The sequence below is a fragment of the Aethalodelphis obliquidens genome, unplaced genomic scaffold, assembly GCF_003676395.1.
Source record: "Aethalodelphis obliquidens isolate GAN/ISIS:26980383/991018 unplaced genomic scaffold, ASM367639v1 scaffold10, whole genome shotgun sequence".
NCBI lineage: Eukaryota > Metazoa > Chordata > Mammalia > Artiodactyla > Delphinidae > Aethalodelphis > Aethalodelphis obliquidens.
Genome location: NW_020837954.1, coordinates 15,477,911 through 15,497,676, shown reverse-complemented (window position 1 = coordinate 15,497,676; position 19,766 = coordinate 15,477,911). Strand labels below are relative to the sequence as shown.

General features: G+C 39.3%; 1 long non-coding RNA gene across 1 annotated transcript; it reads left to right on the top strand.

The window, feature by feature from the left end:
- The first annotated feature begins 620 nt into the window (after positions 1–620).
- LOC113622698 (uncharacterized) lies at positions 621–18,449 on the top strand. Its single transcript, XR_003433622.1, has 3 exons — positions 621–630; positions 18,130–18,147; positions 18,347–18,449. It is a non-coding gene; the product is annotated as an uncharacterized LOC113622698 (long non-coding RNA).
- Positions 18,450–19,766: the final 1,317 nt, after the last annotated feature.

Here is a 19,766-nt window from a genome sequence, read left to right as displayed (position 1 = left end):
ATGTTGACATTGCTAGTCTTTCTTATTTGACCATAATCATTTACCTTCCAAAATTGTCCTTTACACAATTATGAGATTGAGTCCTACCTAAACATCTCTTAAGGGAAAAGCAAAGATGATGGTAACTCTAAAAGATTTCACAAAATTTATCAATTCATTCTACCAAATATTGTACCGCAAATCACAAAAGAACCTTGCATATCTGCATGCCAACACAATACATATTAAAACATTTGAATGAGGTAAGAGTAGAGAAATTTTAGGTTGACTCTCCAGCATTATGTTGAAAGGTGGAGATATCTAATTAATATCCTCCAAACTGTGATAGAACTTTGAGACTAAAAAATGAAGCAGGAAACTCCATAAAATGGAATTATGAAGTTTGTTGTGGGTAACTTACATACAGGCAGGATTGGGAAGACGATGATCAAGAGGCATTGCAGCTGTGCTCTGCCAACATAAGGGGTACAAGGAGATTTAAAGAGGCCAAGGCTAAAAACAGAATCTGACTACAAAGTGAGAAGCACTTCTGCACCCATGAGAATCAAGAACAGGGAGGGGGCGGGTGGTTACTCCCCCCAGGGGTCTCATGACCATTAACCATCTGTGTCAGCAAAAGGCATTCTTCCAGTTGAAGACAAGAGTAAAAGCTGATAGGGAGGGCTTCCCCGGTGGCGCAGTGGTTTAGAGTCCACCTGCCAATGCAAGGGACATGGGTTCGATCCCTGGCCTGGGAAGATCCCACATGCCATGGAGCAACTAAGCCCGTGCGCCACAGCTATTGAGCCTGCGCTCTAGAGCCCACGTGCCACAACTATTGAAGCCCGCGTGCCAAGAGCCTTTGCTCTGCAGCAAGAGAGGCCACAACAATGAGAGGCCCGTGCACTGCAGCAAAGAGTGGCCCCTGCCGCAGCTAGAGAAAGCCCGAGCACAGCAACAAAGCCCCAACACAGCCAAAAATAGAAACAAACAACAAACAAGACAAAACAAAAAGCTGATAGGGAACTTATCTGGCTTGGGCACATTTCTTGTGAGTAGGTGAAAGCTCAGTCACACAGAAAGGGGAGGGGATAGGACTGAAGACCTTAGATGGAGCTGACAAAATGGAGTGTGTGGTTCAGCCACACATACTGACACGTGATAACATATAAACATATATACCCCAGGATGTGTTTACAGTAATGGATACTGAACATCTTTGATAATCATTTATAAAGGTTTTAGGAAAAAAAATCTGCAACATAATATAAGAGGTTACCGTATTAGTTTCCTGGGCCTGCTTTAACAAAATACCACAAAAAAGGTATCAAACAACAGCAATTTATTGTCTCACAATTCTGGAAGCAAGAAGTCTAAGATCGGGTGCTGGCAGAGCCAGTGCCTTCTGAAAACTTTAAAGGAAAAATCTGTTTCATGCCTTTCTCCCAGTTTCTGGTGGTTTGCTGACAATCTTTGGTGTTTCTTGGCTTGTAGAGACATCACCCCAATCTCTGCCTTCATTTTCATATGGCATTCTCCCTGTGTACATGTCTATCTCTGTGTCCAAATTTCCCTTTTATATAAGGATACCAGTCACACTGGATTAGGTCCAACCCTAATGACCTCATTTTAATTTGATTACCTCTGTAAAGACCCTATCTCCAAATAAGGTCACAGTCAGAGGTACTAGAGGTTAGGACTCCAACATATCTTTTTGAGGGTGACACAATTCAACCCATAATCGTTACCTTAAGGTAAGTAGTAGATACAAATTTACTAGCGTAATCACACAATGACCTTTGACAGTGGGAAACAGTAGCAACCAATAACCATTTGTAGTTTACTAAAGCCAATGGATCATTCCCCATAAAATGACCCCTTTCCTGATTTCAGTGCATCTGTAAATGAATTCCAACTAACACAGAGATCCTATTTCCCACTATTCTCAAAGGAAGGCATCCCACTTCTGATAAGTATGGAGAAAAGACACCAGCTCTTCCCATGGTTTCCTTGATACACACACACACACACACACACACACACACACACACACACACACACAGAGCAAATCTAGTCAGTAGCCTGTTATCCTTAACAAAAAATAATCTCCTTTTTAAAAAAAAATTTAAGCATACAAAAATATGAGGTTGGAAGTATATAGGCCAATAGTTAACTTGACTTTAAGAAACTCAAAAATGAGACTGTCTTCCCCTAGGATAAATTGATATAGCAATAGTGCAGGTCAGGATAAACTGAACATGAAAATAAATGAATTTCAAAATATTTCATTTCATAATAGAACAGAATAAGAGATCATTATTTACAGACAGTACTATACCCTAAAAATGCTTTTCCTTTAAAATGTTATTTCTAGAAAGACGGTGGACTATGAAGGTACAGACTTTCTTTCTTTCACAGAGATTCTGAATTAACAACAATATATGAACCAGAATACCTCTGTGAGAACTCTAGAGACCAGTTGAGAAACTATAGCCATTGTATAGCCAGTAAGAGATTCCAGTGGAAGGGGTAGAAAAATGTGTAGCACTTGGCACACCTGTTCATGTCCCTCACCCTATGCAGCATAGTACGGAGTATCCAGGAGCAAAATCCATACCAGGGCTCTTCCCTCAGCATGGAAACAAAAAGTGGACTTTGGCATCCAATTTTCTGGCTTGTATAGAGGCTGCCCAAGGGACAGATTTCTGTCTTGCCAGACTTGGTCTTGCTTGACTCTTTTTTTTTTAAAGAGGGCCAGGGTTTATAGCTAACCTTCTTACCTTCTTTTTATTTATTTATTTATTTTAGGCTGTGTTGGGTCTTCATTTCTGTGCGAGGGCTTTCTCTAGTTGTGGCAAGTGGGGGCCACTCTTCATCGCAGTGCGCAGGCCTCTCACTGTGGCAGCCTCTCTTGTTGCGGAGCACAGGCTCCAGACGCGCAGGCTCAGTAGTTGTGGCTCACGGGCCTAGTCGCTGCGCGGCATGTGGAGTCCTCCCAGACCAGGACTCGAACCTGTGTCCCCTGCATTAGCAGGCCGGTTCTCAACCACTGCGCCACCAGGGAAGCCCCTTGCTTGACTCTTATATTAAGTGCTGACAGTACCAGTGCCAGAGTTTGGAACCACTGAAAAGAGGCAAGCAGCACATTAGAGCTGTAGTTCCACAGAGAGACACCAAGGAGAGCAAGAGATCAGAAAATTTTGAAAGGTCCTAGAACTGCTAACCAGGCTGATTGGTAAAGGGCTACCCCTGCTTAAACCCAGTACACAAAGACTGGGAGTGGTGGTTGGTTCTTCACAAGTCTGAATCCAACAAGAAATTACAAGGCATACAAAGAAACAGAGGAACATGGCACAATCTAAGGTAGGAAATTATACACCAGAAACCAACCCTATAGAATTGCAGATCTATGAGCTGCCTGACAAGGAATTTAAAGTAACTATAGAAAAGATGTTCAATCAGCTAAAAGAGAACACAGACAGACAACTAAATGAAATCAGGAAAATGATGCATTAACAAAATGAGAATATAAATAAAGAGATAGAAACTTTCTTTTAAAAAAAAAGAACCAAACACAAATTCTAGAGCTGAAAAAATAACTAAATTGAAATATTTATTATAGGACTTCAACAGCAGATTTGGTCAAGTAAAAGAAAGAATCAGAGAACTTAGACCCGTTATTTGAATTCATGGATTCAGAGGAACAAAAAGAAAAAGAAAGTAAAAAGAGCCTAAAAGACGTAAGCATACAAACAAGTAGACAAATAGATACATTATGGAACTCTCTGAAGAAGAAACAGAGAAAAGGGAAGAGAGCTTATATGAAAAAATAATGGCCCAAAATTTCCCAAATCTGAGGAAAGAAATGGATATACAGATTTTAACAGCTCAAACAATTCTAACTCGGATAAACCCATAGAGAACCAAACAGAGACACATTATAACCAAACTGCCTAAAGTAAAAGACAAAGAGAGAACCTTGGAAGCAGCAAGAGAAAAGCAATTCATCACATACAAGGGAGCTTCCATAAGATTATCAGTGGATTTCTCAGCATAAATTTAGCAGGACAGAAGGCAATGAGATAATATATTCCAAGTGCTAGGGTAAAAAAAAAACCAAAAAACTGTTAATCAAAATACTATATCCAGGGGCTTTCCTGGTGGCGCAGTGGTTGAGTGTCCGCCTGCCGATGCAGGGGACACGGGTTCGTGCCCCGGTCCAGGAAGATCTCACATGCCACGGAGCGGCTAGGCCTGTGAGCCATGGCCGCTGAGCCTGCGCGTCCGGAGCCTGTGCTCCGCAACGGGAGAGGCCACAACAGTGAGAGGCCCGCGTACCGCAAAAAAAACACACAAAAAAACAAAAATAACAACAAAAAAAAACTATATCCAGCAAAACTGTCTTTCAAAATGAAGGAACAATTAAGACTTTCCTAGATAAACAAAAGCCAAGGGAATTCATTAACAGTTAACCTGCTCCACAAGAAATGCTAAAGGGATTCCTTCAAGTTGAAATAAAAGGACAATATACAACAATACAAAGCCAAATGAAAATATAAGGTTTTCCAGTGAAGGTAAATACATTAACTAACATAGCCTTACTACTGTAAATTGGAGCATAGAACTTAAAGGACGAAAACATTTTTAAAAGCAAAAATCTATGTTAATGGGTATATAATATTTAAAGACGTAATTTGTGACAATACCATAAAAGTGGGGGAGGAGCAGTAGCGTTTTTGAATGCAACCAAAGTTAAGTTGTTATAAGATTAAAACAGAAACTACAACTTTAAGTTAACATATAATTGGAATGGTGACCACAAAAAATACATATATCTATAGAATATACAGAAAATAAAATGAGAAGAGAATCAAAGCACATCACTACAAAAAATCAATGGAACGGGAGACCTTCAAGATGGCGGAAGAGTAGCATGTGGAGATAACCTTCCTCCGCACAAATACATCAGAAATACATCTACATGTGGGACAACTCCTACAGAACATCTACTGAATGCTGGCAGAAGACCTCAGACCTCCCAAAAGGGAAGAAACTCCCCACATACCTGGGTAGGGAAAAAGAAAAAACACAGACAAAAGAATAGGGTTGGGACCAGCACCTCTGGGAGGGAGCTGTGAAGGAGTAAAAGTTTCCACACACTAGAAGCCCCTTCACTGGCAGAGACGGGGGGCTGGCAGGGGGAAATTTTCAAAGCCATGGAGGAGAGTGCAGCAAAAGGGGTGCAGAGGGCAAAGCAGAGAGATGCCCGCACAGAGGATCAGTGCCGACCAGCACTCAAAAGCCTGCTCACCCGCCAGGGCGGGTGGGGGCTGGGAGCTGAGGCCCCAGCTTCGGAGGTCAGATCCCAAGGAGAGGACTAGGGTTGGCTGTGTGAGCACAGCCTGAAGGGGGCACCACAGCTAGCCAGGAGGGACTCTGGGAAAAAGTCTGGAACTGCCGAAGAGGCAAGAAACTTTTTCTTGCCTCTTTGTTTCGCAGTGCACGAGGAGAGGGGATTAAGAGCGCTGCTTAAAGGAGCTCCAGAGACAGGCACGAGCAGCGGCTATCAGTGCGGACCCCAGAGACAGGCATGAGACGCTAAGGCTACTGCTGCAGCCACCAAGAAGCCTGTGTGCGAGCACAGGTCACTATCCACACCTCCCCTCCCAGGAGCTTGTGCAGCCCACCACTGCCAGCGTCCCGCAATCCAGGGACAACTTCCCCAGGAGAACACACGGTGTGCCTCAGTCTGTTGCAATGTCATGCCAGCCTCTGCTGCTGCAGGCTCACCCCACATTCCATAACCCTCCCTCCCCCCGGCCTGAGTGAGCGAGAGCCCCCGAATCAGCTGCTCCTTTAACCCCATCCTGTCTGAGCGAAGAACAGACACCCTCAGGCGTCTCTGCCCTACACGCAGAGGTGGGGCCAAATCCAAAGCTGAACCCCAGGGACTGTGCGAACAAAGAAGAAAAAGGGAAATCTCTCCCAGCAGCCTCAGGAGCCACAATCAACTTGATGTACCCTGCATCTGTGGAACACCTGAATAGACAACAAATCATCCCAAATTGAGGGGGTGGACTTTGAGAGAAATGATGTATTTTTTTTTTCCTTTTCCTCTTTTTGTGAGTGTGTATGTGTATGCTTCTGTGTGTGATTTTGTCTGTATAGCTTTGCTTCTACCATTTGTCCTAGGATTCTTTCTGTCTGTTTCTTTTTTTCTTTTAAGTATAGTTTTTAAGTGCTTGTTATCATTGGTGGATTTGCTTTTTGGTTTGGTTGCTCTCTTCTTCCTTTTTTATTACTTTTAATTTTTTTAATAATTATTTTTATTTTAATAGCTTTATTTTATCTTATTATTATTTTCTTTCTTTCTTTCTTTCTCCCTTTTATTCTGAGCTGCGTGAATGACTGGGTCTTGGTGCTCTGGCCGGGTGTCAGGCCTGTGCCTCTGAGGTGGGAGAGCCGAGTTCAGGACATTGGTCCACCAGAGACCTCCGAGGTCCACATATCAAATGGTGAAAATCTCCCAGATATCTCCGTCTCAATGCCAAGACCCAGCTCCACTCAGTGACCAGCAACCTACAGTGGTGGACACCCTATGCCAAACTACTAGCAAGACAGGAACACAACCCTACCCACTAGCAGAAAGGCAGCTTAAAATATTAATAAGGTCACAGACACCCCAAAAGACACCACTGGATGTGGACCTGCCCACCAGAAAGACAAGATACAGCCTCATCCACTAGAACACAGGCACTAGTCCCCTATATCATGAAGACTACACAACCCCTGAACCAACTTTAGCCCCTGGGGGCAGACACCCAAAACAACGGGAACTATGAACACGCAGCCTGAGAAAAGGAGACCCCAAACACAGTAAGTTAAGCAAAATGAGAAGACAGAGAAACACACAGCAGATGAAGGAGCAAGGTAAAAACCCACCAGACCAAACAAATGAAGAGGAAATAGGCAGTCTACCTGAAAAAGAATTCAGGGTAATGACAGTAAAGATGATCCAAAATCTTGGAAATAGAATGGAGAAAATACAAGAAATGAGAAAATACAAGAAACGTTTAACAAGGACCTAGAAGAACTAAAGAGCAAACAAACAATAATGAACAACACAATAAATGAAATTAAAAATTCTCTAGAAGGAATCAATAGCAGAATAACTAAGGCAGAAGAACAGATAAGGGACTGGGAAGATAAAATAGTGGAAATAACTACTGCAGAGCAGAATAAAGAAAAAAGAATGAAAAGAATTGAGGACAGTCTCAGAGACCTCTGGGACAACATTAAATGCACCAACATTTGAATCACAGGGGTCCCAGAAGAAGAAGAGAAAAAGAAAGGGACTGAGAAAATATTTGAAGAGATTATAGTTGAAAACCTCCCTAATATGGGAAAGGAAATAATTAATCAAGTCCAGGAAGCATAGGGAGTCCCATACAGGATAAACCCAAGGAAAAACATGCGAAGACACATATTAATCAAACTATCAAAAATTAAATACAAAGAAAAAATACTAAAAGCAACAAGGGAAAAACAACAAATAACATACAAGGGAATCTCCATAAGGGTAACAGCTGATCTTTCAGCAGAAACTCTGCAAGACAGAAAGGAGAGGCAGGACATATTTAAAGTGATGAAAGGGAAAAGCCTACAACAAACATTACTCTCTCAAGCAAGGATCTCCTTCAGATTCGACAGAGAAATTAAAACATTTACAGACAAGCAAAAGCTAAGAGAACTCAGCACCACCAAACCAGCTTTACAAAAAATGCTAAGGAACTTCTCTAGGCAGGAAACACAAGAGAAGGAAAAGACCTACAATAACAAACCCAAAACGATTAAGAAAATGGTAATAGGAACATACATACCAATAATTACCTTAAATGTAAATGGATTAAATGCTCCAACCAAAAGACATAGACTGGCTGAATGGATACAAAAACAAGACCCATATATATGCTGTCTACATGAGACCCACTTCAGACCTAGGGACACATAGAGACTAAAAGTGAGGGGACGGAAAAAGCTATTTCAAGCAAATAGAAATCAAAAGAAACCTGGAGGGCTTCTCTGGTGGCGCAGTGGTTGAGGGTCCGCCTGCCGATGCAGGGGACGTGGGTTCATGCCCCGGTCCAGGAGGATCCCGCGTGCTGCGGAGCGGCTGGGCCCATGAGCCATGGCCGCTGGGCCTGTGTGTCTGGAGCCTGTGCTACGCAATGGGAGGGGCCACAGCAGTGAGAGGCCCGCGTACCACAAAAAAAAAAAAGAAAGAAAGCTGGAGTAGCAATTCTCATATCAGACAAAATAGACTTTAAAATAAAGACTATTACAAGAGACAAAGAAGGACACTACATAATGATCAAGGGATCAATCCAAGAAGAAGATACAACAATTGTAAATATTTATGTACCCAACATAGGAGCACGTCAATACATAAGGCAAATGCTAACAGCCATAAAAGGGGAAATCAACAGTAACACAATCATAGTAGGGGACTTTAACACCCCACTTTCACCAATGGACAGATCATCCAAAATGAAAATAAATAAGGAAACACAAACTTTAAATGATACGTTAAACAAGATGGCCTTAATTGATATTTATAGTACATTACATCCCAACACAACAGAATACACTTTCTTCTCAAGTGCTCATGGAACATTCTCCAGGATAGATCATATCTTTGGTCAGAAATCAAGCCTTGGTAAATTTAAGAAAATTGAAATCGTATCAAGTATCTTTTCCGATCACAACGTTATGAGACTAGATATCAACTACAGGAAAAAATCTGTAAAAAATACAAACACATGGAGGCTAAACAATACACTACTTAATAACAAAGAAATCACTGAAGAAATCAAGGAAAATCAAAAACTACCTAGAAACAAATGACAATGAAAACATGAGGACCCAAAACCTATGGGATGCAGGAAAAGCAGTTCTAACAGGGAAGTTTATAGCAATACAATCCTACCTTAAGAAACAAGAAACATCTCAAATAAACAACCTAACCTTACATCTAAAAGATTTAGAGAAAGAAGAACAAAAAACCCCGAAGTTAGCAGAAGGAAAGAAATCATAAAGATCAGGTCAGAAATTAATGAAAAAGAAATGAACAAAACAATAGCAAAGATCAATAAAACTAAAAGTTGGTTCTTTAAGAAGATAAACAAAATTGATAAACCTTTAGCCAGACTCACCAAGAAAAAAAGGGAGAAGACTCAAATCAATAGAATTAGAAATGCAAAAGGAGAAGTAACAACTGACAATGCAGAAATACAAAGGATCATGAGAGATTACTACAAGCAACTATATTCCAATAAAATGGACAACCTGGAAGAAATGGAAAATTGTTAGAAAAGCACAACCTTCTGAGACTGAACCAGGAAGAAATAGAAAATATAAACAGACTAATCACAAGCACTGAAATTGAAACTGTGATTAAAACTCTTCCAACAAACAAAAGCCCAGGACCAGATGGCTTCACAGGCGAATTCTATCAAACATTTAGAGAAGAGCTAACACCTATCCTTCTCAAACTCTTGCAAAATATAGCAGAGGGAGGAACACTCCCAAACTCATTCTATGAGTTCACCATCACCCTGATACCAAAACCAGACAACGATGTCACAAAGAAAGAAAACTACAGGCCAATATCACTGATGAACATAGCTGCAAAAATCCTCAACAAAATACTAGCAAACAGAATCCAACAAAACATTAAAAGGATCATTCACCATGATCAGGTAGGGTTTACCCCAGGAGTACAAGGATTCTTCAATATATGCAAATCAATCAATGTCATACACCATATTAACAAATTGAAGAATAAAAACCATATGATCATCTCAATAGATGCAGAAAAAGCTTTCAACAAAATTCAACACCCATTTATGATAAAAACCCTCCAGAAAGCCTGCATAGAGGGCACTTACCTCAGCATAATACAGGTCATATATGACAAACCCACAGCCAACATCATCCTCAATGGTGGAAAATTGAAACCATTTCCACTAAGATCAGGAACAAGACAAGGTTGCCCACTCTCTCCACTATTATTCAACACTGTTTTGGAAGTTTTAGCCACAGCAATCAGAGAAGAAAAAGAAATAAAAGGACCCAAATCACAAAAGAAGTAAAGTTGTCAGTGTTTGCAGATGACATGATACTATACTTAGAGAATCCTAAAGATGCTACCAGAAAACTACTAAAGCTAATCAATGAATTTGGTAAAGTAGCAGGATACAAAATTAATGCACAGAAATCTCTTGCATTCCTATACACTAGTGATGAAAAATCTGAAAGAGAAATTAAGGAATCACTCCCATTTACCACTGCAACAAAAAGAATGAAATACCTAGGAATAAACCTACCTAAGGAGAAAAAAGACCTGTATTCAGAAAATGCTAAGTCACTAATGAAAGAAATTAAAGATGATACAAACGGATGGAGAGATATACCACGTTCTTGCATTGGAAGTATCAACACTGTGAAAATGACTATACTACCCAAAGCAATCTACAGATTCACTGTAATCCCTATCAAACTATCACTGGCATTTTTCAGAGAACTAGAACAAAAAACTTCACAATTTGTATAGAAACACAAATGACCCCGAATAGCCAAAGCAATCTTGAGAAAGAAAAATGGAGTTGGAGGAATCAGGCTTCCAGACTTCAGACTATACTATGAAGCTACAGTAATCAAGACAGTATGGTACTGGCACAAAAACAGAAACATAGATCAATGGAACAGGATAGAAAGCCCAGAGATAAACCTATGCACATATGGTTACCTTATTTTTGATAAAGGAGGCAAGAATATACAATGGAGAAAAGACAGCCTCTTCAATAAGTGGTGCTGGGAAAACTGGACAGCTACATGTAAAAGAATGAAATTAGAACACTCCCTAACACCATACACAAAAATAAACTCAAAATGGATTAAAGACCTAAATGTAAGGCCAGAGTATAAAGCTCTTTGAGGATAAGATAGGCACAACACTCTATGACATCAATCACAGCAAGAACCTTTTTGATCCACCTCCTAGAGAAATGGAAATAAAAACAAAAATAAACAAATGGTACCTAATGAAACTGAAAACCTTTTGCACAGCAAAGGAAACCATAAACAAGATGAAACAACAACCCTCAGAATGGGAGAAAATATTTGCAAATGAAGCAACTGACAAAGGATTAATCTCCAAAATTTACAAGCACCTCATGCAGCTCAATATCAAAAACACAAACAACCCAATCCAAAAATGGGCAGAAGATCTAAATAGACATTTCTCCAAAGAAGATATACAGATTGCCAACAAACACATGAAAGAATGCTCAACATCATTAATCATTAGAGAAATGCAAATCAAAACTACAACGAAGTATCACCTCACACCAGTCAGAATGGCCATGATCAAAAATCTCCAAACAATAAATGCTGGAGAGGGTGTGGAAAAAAGGGAACCCTCTTGCACTGTTGATGGGAATGTAAATTGATACAGCCACTATGGAGAAGAGTATGGAGGTTCCTTAAAAAACTAAAAGTAGAACTATCATACGACCCAGCAATCCCACTATGGGGCATATACCCTGAGAAAACCATAATTCAAAAAGAGTCATGTACCACAATGTTCATTGCAGCTCTATTTACAATAGCCAGGACGTGGAGGCAACCTAAGTGTCCATCAACAGATGAATGGAGAAAGAAGATGTGGCACATATATACAATGGCATATTACCCAACCATAAAAAAGAAATGAAATTGAGTTATTTGCAGTGAGGTAAATGGACCTAGAGTCTGTCATACAGAATGAAGTAAGTCAGAAAGAAAAAAACAAATAAAGTATGCTAACACATATATATGGAATCTAAAAAAAACAAAAAATGGTCTTGAAGAACCTAGGGGTAGGACAGGAATAAAGTTGCGACCTATTAGAGAATAGACTTGTGGATACAGGGAGGGGGAAGGGTAAGCTGGGACAAAGTGAGAGAGTGGCATGGACATATATACACGACCAAATCTAAAATCGATAGCTAGTGGGAAGCAGCTGCATAGCACAGCGAGATCAGCTTGGTGCTTTGTGACCACCTAGAGGGTTGGGATAGGGAGGGTGGGAGGGAGGGAGATGCAAGAAGGAAGAGATATGGGGATATATGTATAGGTATAGGTGATTCACTTTGTTATAAAGCAGAAACTAACACAACACTGTAAAGCAATTATATGCCAATAAAGATGTTAAAAATAAAAAGTCAATGGAACTCAAAGGAAGACAGTAAGAAAGGAAACGGGGGACAAAAAAGCTACAAGATACACAGAACACAAGTAACAAAACTGGCAATAGTAAGTCCTTCCCCATCAGTAATTAATGTAAATACAAATGGTTTAAATTCCCATCCAATGACATAGATTGTCTGAATGGATTTTTAAAAGGGTCCAATTATATACTGACTACAAGAGACTCAGATGTAAGGACACACATAAGCTGAAAGTGGAAGGAGTAAAAAAGATATTCCATGCAAACAACAACCCAAAGAAAGTAGAAGGGACTACAATAATTTCAGTCATGCTTGTTTCCAAAAGAGATAATGCAAGTCTGAACTTGGGCAGTGGAAAAGTAGAGAATGGGATGGATTCCAGAAATATTTATGACACAGGAGTTGATCACTAAGGAAGATGAGGCAGAAAGGAAAATCAAGGATGACCTTCAGGTTTCTCTAAAGGGAAAAGAAAATATTGACTTAGAAGGAGAGAGGCAAAAAAATGAGAGAAACCTACCAAAGAAGGAATGGATTCTCTTGTCTTATCTCTAAGAGAACTTTTTCTTTTCCTTAACTCATTGAAACAGTTTCTACATAGGCACCTTAAATTGAACTATAAAGCAGAAAAACCAAGAATGCTAACATGTAGTCAGATATAACTTTACTAAGTTTTTACTTATTTTTAAATGAGCACAGTGAGATGAAACTATATTTTAGTCTTACATCTCTAGGCTTATGTGTGCCTAAAGGAATCATACAGGCTTTATTTTTCGTGAGCAATTGGAAGATGTTTCAATTTTTTTTTTTTTTTAGATTTTTGGCCACACTACAAGGCATGTGGGATCTTAGTTCCTCCACCAGGGATCAAACCTGCGCCCCCTGCATTGGAAGGCAGAGTCTTAACCACTGGACCACCAGGGAAGTTCTCAACTTTTTAATGGGAAGAAAAATCTAATTTGACAATACTTTCTTTTCTCAAATTGCAGTTGACTACATAATTAATTTTTTAATTAACTTTTATTGGAGTATAGTTGCTTCAATAATATTGTGTTAGTTTCTACTGTACAGCAAAATGAATCCGCCATACATATACATATATCCCCTCCATTTTGGACTTCCTTCCCATTCAGGTCACCACAGTGCATTAAGCAGAGTGCCCTGTGCTACAAAGTATGTTCTCATTAGTTATCTATTCTGTACATAGTATCAATAGTGTATATGTATACCAAGGGGGAAAGGGGTGGTGAGAGGAATTGGGAGACTGGGATTGACAGATAATTAACTTTTAAAGTGATGGTAGAAAAGTCAATTGCATTATCCTTATAGTAATCATTTTTCAGGTCTTACAACACAACTACATCCTGACTAGATGTTCACAATCTCTGAAAAGAAGCTGCCCTCTTCAGTATCTACCTTCCTTCAAAAGAACCTTACGTAAAAGACCTGACAGGCTAAGTGAAGAGAAGAACAAATACAGCTATTCAAATTACAGCCAAGTAATCTACTTTCATGTAACTGAGGCAAGAGGACATTCCTATTGAAGTATCAAGATAATTACCAATTCTCAGCTTTAATTGTCCCAGGGAAAAACTAGTCTGAAAAAAAAAAAACAAAAAACAGCTGTAAGAAATTCAGAAAGTAGTTTCCTGAACATTTTGTAACTTGAAGAAAAGGACTTTGCAATCCGAGTAGCACTTTCTGCAAACCCTAAAACAGAGAAGTACAAGAAAGTTAGGAGGAACAGTACAATGGCAAATAATTAGGGCAATCTGCCCTCTGCATGGTTTCTGGTCAGAGAGCAATCAGGAATAAAACAGAATGCGTCCCACACTTCATTTAATTGGAGATAGAAAATATCATAGACAAGATTTATTATGTAGGCACAAGTTAAATAGAAAATATCATAGACAAGATTTATTATGTAGGCACAAGTTAAGAGAAATCATATTTTAATAATATTGTGGACACTGAATCTGAAATTAATCAGACAAGTTGGAGAAAACTTTGCAGGCAAGCAAAAACACTTGAAATCTTCCATCTCCCTTCACTATTTGGGATATTTTAAAACAGAAAGGTCTAAATTCCCAGATTTAAAGATACTTTTTTGTTCTAGCTTAGTGAATGGGAACATTGCTTTTTTTCAGTCTAGCTTGATGTTTAATGGCATCCCTGCTTTTCCCCCATATCCCTTTTCAGTTTAGCCCAGTGTAGCCCTGAAAAGGATACAGGTTTCCCTCAGATTATAAATGCTAGTCAGCCTGTAATCCTCAGCACTTTTTTTTCTCACTGCCTGGCATCTAGGTATCCTTCCCAACAATTACTCCATTTGACTCTTTCTCTTTCATAGGGTACAGTCTTGGTGCAACTGCAATCCAGGTGTCCTGCCCTCAACCCTTGATGAAAGTCAAAGAGGTCCCTGAACAGTCCCTCTGAGAGTTCAGATTCTGCCTCCCAGGGCCTGGAGGTAGGACCTATCAGATTCCCTATCCTAGGATTTAAATCTACTATATATTTAAATGCTTTAGTGATAGCACAATGTTTCTGAACGTGATTTTCTATACTTTCCATCAATTCCAGAGACTCCCTGAGATCCTCCCACCAAAAAAAACCTTTTGCTTAAGTTGACTAAAGTTGGTTTCTTCTACCTGTAACTCAAGAACAGTGACACTATCATATCATTGTAAATACTGTTTACTATTTTTCAACTTTGAGAATCAACCTAAACCAAACCCAGAGAACACAATTTTGGTTATAGAGGAGACTTTTCATGGTCGTGACTTGGAATATATAGCAGGTGGTGTTGCAGGACATTATTACCACACTTCCAAAGATCTCTGTAAAATGTGGCTTCTTTAAGCAGCAAAGAATTCAAGCAGATTGAAGAGGATCAGAAAATCCAATTATGCTGGGGGTTCCCAATTAGATGGAGCTGTTGCTTATCTTCAGTGTTAAATTACACTCCACTAAGTCTCTCATCATCAGATAAACTTAAATTATCCTTTAGCCTCCAAGGCAGAGCTCCTAGACTTAAATTACCTTAGCCTTTTCCTGGCAGCTTTTACTTGTCTTCCCTGTGCATCTCAGGGGATGGTTTCATAGGCAGGGCAGAGCATGCCTGAAAGGTCCAGCTGAGTTTTATCAATTTGCAAGTGCATACACCCTATTTCAATTAACTCACATTGCTTATGGACTTTTATCTAATAATAATTCACCCTGAGCAGGTCCTGTGTTTTTATTACACAATATTCTTATCATTGTGCAGCTTCCCCAGACTGAATGAAGCCAGGTTTCTCCTCCCACCAGCAGGCCTCACTATGTCTCACTCCAGGTGAAAAGTATAAATTAACAGAAAAAAAGGGCAGAATTGTTAATATCCTTCTTTCACATTAATAGGAATCAAGATACTAACTAAAGTTTAAAAGAACAAGAAATAGGAGCAAAAAAAAAGGAATTAAACAAACAAAATTAAGCACTTAAAAAACTAAAATTAATGTAATATTTAAATAATGAGAAGTAGAGATAAAGTAAATAAATTATATCTATCTTATTTGCAGTTAAAAGTTGGATTAGTTTTCTAATTCTGCATAACAAATTATTATAAGTTTATCAGCATAAAACAAAACAAATTTATCATCTCACAGTTTTCTGTGGGTCAATGTCCAGGTTAGCTGGATCTTCTGCTCAGGATCTCACCAAGCTGAAATCAAGGTGTCAGCCAAGGCTGCATTCACACCTGAGGCTTGTAGTTCTCTTCCAAGCTCTTTAATTGTTGGCAGAATTCATCACCTTGTAGTTATATGACTGAAGTCCCTGATTTCGTGCTGCTGTCAGCAAGGGATCACCCTCCAGAACTGGAAGCCACCCTCAGGTCCTAGCCATATGGCTCTCTTTTCTCAAAATATGGCAGCTTTCTCTTCAAGGCTGTAGGAGTACCTTTTTTGGAAAGGCCCAACCCCTCTATTAAGGGCTCATCTGAATAGGTCAGGTCCACCCAAGATAATCTCCATTGCATTAACTAAAAGTCAATTGATTAATAACCTAATTATTAGAGTTATGGCCCATAATATTCACAGGTCTCACCAACCCTCAAAGAGAGAAGATTACATAGGGCATGCACACCACAAGGAGGGAATGAATCTTAGTGGCCATCTTATTAGACTTCCAAATAGCACACAGTCATGATCTAAAGTAGGTAAATCAAAAATCAGAGGAACAGGGCTTCCCTGGTGTTGCAGTGGTTGAGAGTCCGTCTGCCGATGCAGGGGACACGGGTTCATGCCGTGGAGCGTCTGGGCCCGTGAGCCATGGCCGCTGAGCCTGCGCGTCCAGAGCCTGTGCTCTGCCAACAGGAGAGGCCACAACAGTGAGAGGCCCGTGTACCGCAAAAAAAAAAAAAAAATCAGAGGAACAAGCATACTATTCGAACTTAAATTTAGACTTTTAACAACCAAAACATAGAATGAAACATATATTGGTTTTGAGGAATGGACCTGGGCAGGGAGAGAGACTGTTACTTTTCATCATATGTTTTTATGTACTATTTCAGTGTTATTTTATATTACACAAGAAATTATGTTACAGTAGAAAAATTAGAAACCACAGACAGGGGTGGTGGAAAACTCTCACCTTCACAGGCTCACTTTTTCTTCTCTTAAGTGTTCAAGTTACTTTGAGTTGATTCTTTGGACTTATTCTCTTCTTTCTCTACCTACTCTCCCTGGATGATTTCACCCATTCCTGTGGCTTCAACTATCTTCTATATGCTGTTAGTTCTCGAATATATATTTACAGCCCTGACCTCTCTTTTGAGTTCCACACACATGTCTTTAATTCTTCCTACATATCTCCAACTACTTAACTAACCAACATCTCAAACCTAGTAAGTCCAAATAATAAATTAATATTATTTGCTGCCACCATACCTTCTCCTTCTTTTATTTCCTATATCAGTTGATAACATAACTATTCACTCAGTCTCTCAAACTATAAATTTTAGAATCATCTGTCACACCTGCCTATCATTCATGGTCACCAAGTCCTCTTGGGTATAATCAGACTAGTTCCACATCCAACACTATCTCACCATCACCACTGCCACACCATGCCCAAGTCTCATTTCTTTTAACTGATTTCCATCTACCAACCTTCCACCTACTAATCTATCCTCCAAACTCCTAAGGGTCATCTTCCTAAAAAACAAATGTGATTACACCACTCCCTGCTTGAAAACTCTCCTTCTCGCCAGTTTCCTTAGGGATAAGCCCAACCCAAATCTCATCCTCATCTCCATTTGCTTCTCATCCCTCCTGTTACTCCTTCTCATCTCTCTGCCATGCAAACACAGTCTATCTTCCAGCCATACTGAATTTCTCACCGTTTGATAAATATGCCGTGTTCCTTTATAATTACTGAATTTTACACACACAGTCCTCTCTTCCTAAAATGTTCTAGCCTCATACCCATCCACTCTTTCTTTTTTTTTTTTTTTTGCGGTATGCGGGCCTCTCACTGCTGTGGCCTCTCCCGTTACGGAGCACAGGTTCCGGACGCCCAGGCTCAGAGGCCATGGCTTACGGGCGCAGCTGCTCCGCGGCATGTGGGATCTTCCCGGACCGGGGCACGAACCCGCGTCCCCTGCATCGGCAGGCGGACTCTCAACCACTGCGCCACCAGGGAAGCCCTCCTATTCACTTTTAAAGATCCAATTCAAATGTTGCTTTCTCTAGCAGAGGCTTCCTCATCTCCTCACAAAGAGTTCATTCCTTTTCCTCACAACATATAGTTCTTCTGCATTTTTCATTACCATCTCATTTATTATCTTCCCCACTCAAGGGCATTTTCAGGAAGGAATCTCTATTATTTGTATCTATATCATTAGTACCAAACACAATTCCTGGTGAATACTACATGCTCAATAAATGTTTTATAAAACAAGATTAACTTGCACATATATGGCCACTTGACTTATGAAAAACGCAAAATTATAACGCATATCTATACGGAAAAGTGAATTTTGTCCTTACCTCACACCATATGCAAACATTTATTCCAGATAAATTATAAAGATAAATGTGATTTTAAAATAAAGCTTCTAGGGACCTCCCTGGCGGTCCAGTGGATGGGACTTTGCCTTCCAACGCAGGGGTTGTGGGTTTGATTCTTGGTCGGGGAGATAAGGTTCCACATGCCTCATGGTCAAAAAACCAAAACATAAAAAAGCCAGAAGCAATATTGTAACAAATTCAATAAAGACTTTAAAAATGGTCCACATCAAAAAAATAATAATAACTTAAAAAAAATAATAAAGCTTCTAGAAGATAAATTTGGAAAATATCTTTATGACTTATGACCTCAGAGCAGGCAAAGATATCTTAAGCAGGACACAAATGTGCTAATCATAAAAGAAAAGATTGATAAGTTAAACTACATTGAAATAAAGAACTTCTGGCCATTAAAAGACACAACTAAAAAAACAAAAAGGCAAGTCACAGAATGGAAAAGATATTGGCAATGCATCCATTCAACAAAGAACTTGCACCAACTACAAATAAATTTTTCTAAAAATAAAAAACAGACAACCCAATAGGAAAAATATGGACAAATGACTCACAAAAGAATATATCTAAATAACCTATATGGATATAAAGATGTAGTCAGTTTCATTAGTCATCAGAAAAATCAAACTGACAAATGAGATATCAAAACCTACTCATCAGATTGGCTAAAATTAAAAAGACTGACAGTATCAAATGCTGATGAGATTGTGGAACAACAGGAATGCTCATGCACTACTGGTGACAGTTTAAAATGGTACAAACTCTATATAACTATTTGACAGTCTCTACTAAAATCATATACACTACACCCCTTGACCCAGCAGTTCCACTTCTAGGTATATACCCACAGATATCCTTACATATGAATACCAAAGAGAATTAACAAGAATGTTCACAGAAGCACTATTTGTAATAGCCCCAAATGGAAACAACATAAATGTCATTTATCAATAAAATAGATAAATTGTGGTATATTTATCAAACAGAAATTACACACTAACAAAAATGAAAGAACTACCGCTATATGCAAAAACATTGGTAAAGTCACAAAATGTTGAACAAAAGAAGCTAGACACAAAAGAGTACATACTACATGATTCTACTTACATAAGCTTCAAAAAACAGGTAAAACTTCTCTGTGGCAACAGAAGTCAGAGTTGGGTGTAATGGTTGGGAGGGGGCACAAGGCAGACCTCTTAGACCTCTAGTAATATTATATTCCTATCTGGGTACTGTTTACATGGGTTTGCTGATTTTGTGAAAATTCATCAAGTTGCACATTTATGATTTTTGCAGTCTCCTCTATGCATGTTATACTTCAATAAAAAGTTTACTTAAAAAATTAACTTGCACTGCTCTTACATTCTGCAGCATTAATGACTGCTGGTTGGACTGTAATTTCTATAATCAATAAGGAAGTGAATAGCATGCTACCATGTTATTATTTCCTAGAGTCAGT